Source organism: Bombus vancouverensis, chromosome 8 (assembly GCF_051014615.1).
Source record: "Bombus vancouverensis nearcticus chromosome 8, iyBomVanc1_principal, whole genome shotgun sequence".
Classification (NCBI taxonomy): domain Eukaryota; kingdom Metazoa; phylum Arthropoda; class Insecta; order Hymenoptera; family Apidae; genus Bombus; species Bombus vancouverensis.
In genome coordinates, this window is record NC_134918.1 from 6,628,615 (window position 1) to 6,637,488 (window position 8,874).

An 8,874-nucleotide genomic window follows, 5' to 3' on the forward strand; every position below is an offset into this window, starting at 1 on the left:
TCGGTTCTCCCCTCTCACGAATCACGGAATCGCGACTCCGCCGTTTTTACCGTGTTGCTGGCTGTCTTCATTCGTTCGTCCTGCTCAATATGCTGGTGGACTCGCTTATTTAGGGTCGGCCATAAAGGAACAATGATGTCGTACTTTGTCAACGACCGTAGGGTCTGCTTAATTGAGTCGAATCTCGGAAGGCGTGCGAGCTTTTTTGTCAGACCTGGCGCTTCATTCTCCATCCCCTTTCCACCCTCTTGCTCCAACGTTTGCTCGGGATCGAGAGGATGGGTTAGGTTCGTGTGCCCTTTGGAGTACGGTCTTCTGCGAACGAGACACGGTTAGGACTTCTTCTTCTGTTTTTTTTTTCTCTTCTCTCTGTTTTTGGTAGAGGATGCGATCAGGAAGGTGTTGGATGGAGAGTTGTCTTTTTATTTTTTTTTTTTTTTTTTTTAAGTGGCGATTGGAGAGGTTTTGTGGGTAGTACTCGGAACCCTGTTACACGTGTATCGATCCGTTTGAGGTTCAAGTTGTTGCACCATCTGACGGAGCTCTTCTTTAACTGTTGTGAGTAATTTGTGGTAAATATGAGCTTGTATATATAGGTATATATATACATAAGTAATTATTTGCGTGGGCTGGTGATTTTGTAATGTTGAATGGAAATGAAGGTAGGAGTTTCTTTACGAAGGAAGTTGGAAATGTTTATGGATTTAGTGTGTCAAGTTGCAAAGTAATATGTTTAAAAGTTTTGTAAATATTGGCTATATCTTATCGATGATTCATTCAAAATTTAATACTTTCTCCAAATTAAAACTGCATATATTTGCTTCTACAAGCGCATAAAAATGCATTGGCAATTTTCTAAGTATCACTGTCATTTATCAATTTCAATATGTCGCGAATTTAAATTTCAGGAACCGTGAATTTAAGGATCAGAAGTAAATTTCTACCGACAAATTGAACCGAGCAAAGAACTCTTATAGGAGAAAAGCGAAAAGCGTACGTTCCGCCTACCCTTTCATTGCCTGATGTTTTCTGCCGTAAAAACCTTTTAAACCGAACTCGAGATAATTGACGTAACCCAACTTGAAGTACGTTCGATCGACTAACGAATCAATCAATTTTCTCTTCGCTGTCGGCGATCCCAGGAAAATGTTTTCCCTTGCTCGGGAATCGATCACGAATCAAACGAATACGCACTCTTCGTTGTTTCCAGTTTGCTTTCTCGAGTTCTCACGATTTATTTCCGGTCGTATCGCGTCGAAACTTATTCCTTCGTGTAACATGATCGGACAATTACGTTCAGAGAATTTTTACAGCGATGCGGCGCGTATAACGCGATAGTTCGAGTAGTTCGGAAACGAAATTGAATTTGTTACTTGGCTGCTTCGATTTCGAAGTCAAGAGCTACCCCTTCCAGCACAGAAAGAAAAAATAAGTTCACAAAACTTTCGATTCTTGCTTTTGCACTTGTTCGCGATAACGACACTTAGTTAGTTATTAACTACATTATATTTTTCTGTGTAGCGACTGTAAAAAATTCATTCGTTCTTTCTTACAATTTAGATGCAGTTGCCAAATTAGATGATCTACATGAATAAATTTATTAAGGGACATTTTTCGATGTTATTTTATTTTTTCTTAGTTTATAGATTAAACGTCTGTAAACTCGAGAACACTTCTATTGTGAGCAGACGAAGAATGAAATGTCCGAACTGATTTTACCTTCTAAATTGAGAATTATAAAAGAAGTTTCGACGTTAGAACCTAATTACATAATAATACATTAATTTCACATCCGTAGGGAGAGCAGAATTTAATCGAGCAGGATGTTCCTCAACATCTTGAATTTTGAATGAACAGGATACGCTGAAATATTTATTGTGCATTATTTAAGGAGTTTCATCTAGAATCTTGAGGAAATTGAAAATTTCAGAACGTAAGTAAATAAGAAACATTTGATGCCCAAGCTGAGTCTTTATTTCATTGCAGTAGAATTGAAAATTTTAAATTTACCCTTCGAAAATTGAAGTACAAAATTATACATTAATATCAGGTTATTGATACTAATTGTTAATAATTAGAATTTTCAAGGATTCCAAAACTTTTGGATTTCTTCTAGGAAGCTTCAAAATTATCATTATATTATAATATTCCAAAATATTTCCTCTCCAGAATTGAGAAACTTGAACAAGCATATAAAAATTCATAATTTTATGAGTAAAATTAAACAAATGGAAGATTTAGACAGAGATTTCCTTCGCCCATTGCAAGTTACAACGATTATTATACTTTGATTATTTTATGTACTTTTGCCTTCTTGCTGCTTCAAATTTCCCGTAATTGCATAAAAATCCATTTACTAATTAACAACACAGGCACCCTGCCCCATTCGATTCAATTAACGCCTTCGATAATCCTGAACCAAAACCTAACTTCGTTTCTAACGCACAACTCGGAGAAATCTATCAGTTTTCCTGACTGCTCGTTCGAAAACAACGAACGGACAGTGATCAAAGGATACTCAAGAAAGCCAGGAACAGCATAGGAGCTACGAGAAAATTGCGAAAGTGGTTCGGACGTCGAACAATTACGAATCAATCGGTTCGCCGGCGAAATCCAACTCCGCACGAATTCCCGACAGGATGAACAATCAAATCGGAACGAGTGTGCACCATATTCCTCGAATCGAATGGAGAAACGTGAATCAACAGCGTGTTCCATTTACCAACCCCTTTCCAACCCTCTTCAACCGTCCCCCGGTCGATCGATCTGCTCCTTTTTTTTCCAAGAGTGCAAGAGCGCGCACGTCCGTTTCTCGCTACGAATCGGATCCGAAGAGGGTAACGCGACGTGAAGGTGTCGATGTTACACGTTCCTTAGGATCCAATTCGATCCTGACCAATTTATGGCGACTCGTACATTTCGTCGTCGTAATTGTTTCGATCCTGAACAGAAATATTGAAAGTTTCCTCTAGACGAAATATTGAAAGGCTAAAAGATCTTGTGGATCAATGTGGAGACATTCTTGTGATTATAGATACAGCGAATAGGAGTCAAGACATAACAAAACCGTAAATTAGGTCGTTAAGAAGTATCAAATTTGTTGACAGACTCGTTAATAGAGAAATGGAACCTACATAATGATTTGCTTCGTCTACGTCACATTTTTAGGTTTCCAAATTTCCAAGCTTTCGAGTCTTCAGACTTCCGAATCTTCGAAATTTTTAAAATTGTAAATGTTAATATTGTTAATATTTCTTACATATTTTAGCCTTTAACGATTTGAAATATTGCACATACTGCATTCTGTTTTCAAGCTACATAAGAACAAGAGAATATTTAAATACTGAGAATGAAATAACTTGAAAATGTCTTACTTTATCGTTATACACAGTTGTAAGTAAAAATGACAATTTTGTGTAGCTCGTTAATAAAAAAGAAAAAGAAATTCTCCAATTTTTGGAATACAGCGCGTAAAGTTGCAAGTTAAAGAAGGAATAAATAAAATTGGCGGCGGTGAAAAGAAAGAGAGGAAAATCTAACACGGCAGAAGAAGGAACAATCCGGGAGGTCGACTCCAGGGAAACGTCGATCGATCGTAGAATCGTCCATTCGAACGTAAATCGGTACACACGGTGACGCAGCATACCGTGGACGAATTGAACGAGACAAAAGGTCATCGTCAACTGGGATTTCCTGACAAACAGTGACGGGTAACGAGCAACGACGACACCAGCGTGAAGACCGATATTTAATTACCACGAATGCACATTGACCACGTCCAATTCCAAAACGTCTATTTCCTACGATTCGAGCAAGATTCCACTCGCGGTCCCAAGAATTCCTTAATTATTGCGTCGTTTGAAAAATTCCTAGCGTTTCTGACGATTGATTTTGAATCGTATGATTTTCTTTTAGTTTGATGAGATCGAAAAGAGGATGTGAATTTTTATTAAATAACGAAATGCCGAATTTGGTCAAATAACGCTCCTACTTAATAGACAATTTCCTCTTTCATATATGATTTTCAATATAGCGACAGATATAGCAAAAGAGTCAACAAACACCGAAACCCCCTAATCACTGGACTACTTGATACGTCGGACCAGATCCGCAGGCTGAAGAGACACTACCCGCTAGACCTAAACGATAGATTCAATTAGTTATTTAAATTAAGTAATATTTACTTATTTATAATACTTACTTACAAATTATACTTATCTATAATAAGTATTAACTTATTATAGATAATTAGCCATGTTACTGCGCCACGCCAGAAAAATTACTGAAAATTCTCAACACGAGAATTGATTGTAATTTTAATAAATATTAAAAAAAAATATATGATTTTCATTTTTTATTTGTTATGCGTGTAGACATGCCTGCTTTATTTTTAGCACAGCTCGAACAACGTTCATTGGGTTAACCCTCCTTTTATAATTACGGAACGAGAAATTACCAAAAACCAATCAGTTTCAGTTAGGTTGACTTTAGCTTTGGCAAGCATAAATGCGAAACAGTTTGTTTTTCCCACAGAAATGGAATGCAACGGACAGAAAATAACGAATCCTTAAATAAAGAGATTACGTCCAAGAGATTGTTAATTCGAATGGCAAATTAATATATCTTCGCCGGTTAACAGGTTAAAAATCTGACGTTATCAAATTTAGTGACCGATATGTAACAATTTGTATACTCTTTCTTTTTAGCGATTTTCAGGGGCTAAGAGTATAAAAATTATAAAAATGATATTTGACCTTTGTTTAATATGTTTAATAAATCATCACCTTTTTGCAAGCTTCCAAATAGTTCGTCGCTTTTTCTGGAAAACCTGAAACGAATATGCTATAGATTGCAACCTAGACAAATTCTAATTCTCTAAAAATATGTATCCTAAATTACGTATCCTTGAATTTTCCTTAAATGTGACTAGCAATTTTTTAGACAATCCAATACTAGTCTATCAGAGGTATTTTATTCCACGTGACAAGCCATTCTCCTCGAACTACGTCGCAGAACATTAAACTGCTATGTAGATACACGTGAAAACTAGTAATGTACGTAAACACTACTCGATCGTTGAAACGTTTTAACGATACCGTGAAAGTGTGGAAGGCTCGTGTAAAGCCATCGACGTGAATGCGATACGCGATCTTTAGAAGCGGCAGCATCGGTAATACCGATCAATATTCAATTATCGGAGCTCGCCGTGTAAGCCAGAGATCGTTTGTTATACGCGGCTATGTTATTTCACGCGACTGTGTTATTTCTGCAGCACACGTAGAGAGCACATGCCGCGGTAACGTCGGTAATTTCGCCCGATCGGAATGGAGTTAGTTAGTTAGTTACTCCACATCAGTCAAGTATATCGCATTTTGCTCGTCCCAGATTAAATAATGACACACGCTAACCTCTTGCTTCTTCTCTTTTTCCATACACTTTGTTTTACATTTACGACAAATATTGTTAACAATACTTATCGTATAAAACATAGAATATATATTGTAGTATCGTGGATGAGGGAGGTGTCCGTGCGAATTATAAACAAGCGGTTGCGGAACATGTGCGTGGTAGGGTTAAGACAAAAGACATGAGGCCAAGACAAAAGACAAGGGATTGCTAAGGGACAAAAACGAATTAACAGTCAATGTGAGTTGAGAAGCCAGAGAGTGCGAATTGCGTTGTCGAGAGAGCGTTGGATCCGTGGTGACGAGAGTTGCAAATTAACTATCCAATTATTTTAATTATAATACGTTATTGTGATTAGTTCACGTTAAATAATCATCGTTCATCGTTTCCTGTTTAATCAACATCTGTTTAATTCATTTATTGTAAATAAACTAATTGTAGTAAAGATCCTATAATATTATACATATGACGTATAACATATATATAGAAAGTAATATTAGGTTGTCCGAAAAGTGTCTTTCTTTTACAGACACGTCTTTTACAACGATGCATCTTTATACAAACACGAAACCTAATCTGTCGAACGTTGTGATCTTTATTTTGATAGAACAAAATGGATCGTACGTAATTCGATAAAAACGTTGTGTATCCATTATTTCCTTATAAAACAAAAGAAACTTTTCGAACGACCTAATATTACATACAATATACAAATTAAAAATTAAGGATCCCAAAATTGCATCCTACAGTTACCTATAAGACAAATTTCTCCGGTAATCCATAAGAATACCAGCTAAGAGTTGAAAAACCATTACAATATCCAGATTCCGCGATCTTCTGTTACGAAACAGCATAGAATCAACGTCTATTCTATTGAAACAAAAATTACCTGGTACAACGCAATCGTGGTGCGAAGTCACGCGCGCCCACGCTGAGCGTAAATTATTATTTTTGGCACGAAAGCAACGTGGCGGGGATGAAAACAAGCTCTATCGTTGGAAATCGAGATCGACGAGTGTCGGCCGTCAAATCGAATGGAAACGTGGCGTACGTGTGAAAACGAAGATTTACGACTTTATTTTTACACAGTAGAAAAGACGTAGGACCAGAGCGTACGATCGAGCGCCAACGTCGCTGGAAAAAGAATCATCGCGCGAGTTTTCAGCTAACCGAAAGCGGAAGCTTCTCCACCTCCGTGCCATGCTCCCCGTCGTAAACCTCTTTTCTGGTTCCCTTACGTTTTCTTCGTGATTTCGTCAACAAAGTATAACTCTTAGAATTTAATCTCGGAATTAAGATTAATAATCTGTGGAAGACACAATGTTTGTGTTGAAATAATATTACGTGATATTTATTAAACAATTATTACAGGTAATATAAGTGTGTTGTAGAATGTAGACAGTTGGCTAGTTATTTTCAGACTGACTGGCTTAGTGACCCATTTTTTTTCTTTTTTTTTAATATTTATTAAAATTACAATCAATTCTCGCGTTGAGAATTTTCAGTAATTTTTCTGGCGTGGCGCAATGACAGGGCTATCTATGGCTACGGCTACAGATGTCTGTGTGGCGTCTATGCGTCACAGAACCTTCTAGTAGCTTCTCGACGTGCCCAATGTTCCATCCATATCCTTACGCTTCTTCCGCCGAATTCTCGAAAGAGCATACACGCGCTAGCCGCCGTGGTACATCTCACGAACGCACGCTAGTGAGGATATCGCTGGGCAACGAAGGAAAGAATCCGTTCGATCAATCATCTCATCTGTATGCGATTAATATCGTTGTATTCCAACAATAACGATGACTGTGAACAGACTCGTCTTCTCACTTGGAATTTCTCACACGATTTTACTGTAATTTTGATTTCGTTTCTACCCTCCATGCGCTTAATCGTAACGTTATTTTGTTAAATTTAGGCTAAAGACACATTTCAAAAACTTGAATTTCAACTATTTTTGATGGTATAATCGAAATTGATGTTCTATATGGTTGTTGATTTTTTATTTGATTTTTTACGACCCAAACATTTTGTCAATCGATTTTTGAGTACAAACGATTTTATCAATTAATTTTTGTACATGTATTTATTTGTGTTGTATAATGAGAAAGATAAGTGGATAATTGGTTGTGGATCACATTTTGAAGACGCGAAGTTCTAACAAAGTTAGAACGAAATATTTGAAAATTCGCCGAAATTAATCACTAGTTAATTTAAAAACGATGAAACAAATAAATATGATGGTACGAAGTAAGATATTGGAAAATTCCATACATGTAGAAACAGATTATTTTAGAGAAGTTATAGATGGAGACATTAGGAATTCCAGAGTAACGGATATCGAGAAATGTCTAAAGTAAAACTAGTATTCACAGCTTTATAAAGCATAACCTTCATTGGCTGATGATTACTATCAATAATCCTTTACATGCAAACCCTTTTAAATCATTCCGCCTATTTATATTGCCTGAGAAAAATAATATCTCTTTTATCAAATATATCGTTCTTTTCATTCATAATATTACATTTAGATATTCAACTAAGTAGATCCTTTCTTCGTAAATACAAATCAAATGTCAGCATTTTATTGGCGCCGAAGTTATTTATTTTATCGAAGTTGTTTTGACCATAACATTTCATATCCGTTTCAATCAACGAGACATTTCAAAAACGATTCATCGATAAAGAAAGAGCACACTCTAGTTACCGATAGATTCAGAGCTATTTCAAGGGTCGTTGTTTAAACAGTCGTTAGCTAAATAGATTTTCGTTTAACCACTGGCAATGAAACGCATCATCACGGACAGCTTATTCAAATCGTATAAACGATTTTCCAATCGAAGCGAAGGCGCATAGAAAGTTGCCCCCCAAAATTACCCTTAATTCGCCGTTAACGAGCATCAGCGCGCAATTCGGGTCACTGAAAATTCTCGCCGGCTCATCTCGCCTCGGGAAATACGAAATTTCCCCAGTTTTTCGCTTGTTTTTTCTTCCTTTTGTCCTCCGGGGCAGGCATCTGTTGCAAAAAGAGCAATTGGCCAAAACGAGGTGAAAACGAAGGTTCTCCGCAACTCGCGACAGTTTCGTGTGTTTTCAGAGGGTGTCTGAAGCAAGCCAACGTCATTTTAATTGGCGCCAGACTAAAATTAGACAGTTGGACGGATTTAGAGTAGTTAAGGTGAAGTTGTGTCTAGTTAGCTTTGGATGTTTTAATGGCTAAGTGAAACGGTGAAAGTGGTACTTGTATGGTGGGCATTATAATTGATGTTGAATATTGTTTTAACTGCTGCTACAATGAGATGCTTCTATACTAAATTCTTCCCGGTTATTACATTTACAGTATTCGTTGTTGTATTCGCTTTTTGGTCTACAATTTGAACTCTTTGCAGCTGTCAAATACTAATTCAGAGTTGCTGCAATTATACTCATGATCATGAAGTGTGACTAATATCTACGATTATTCTATCTACG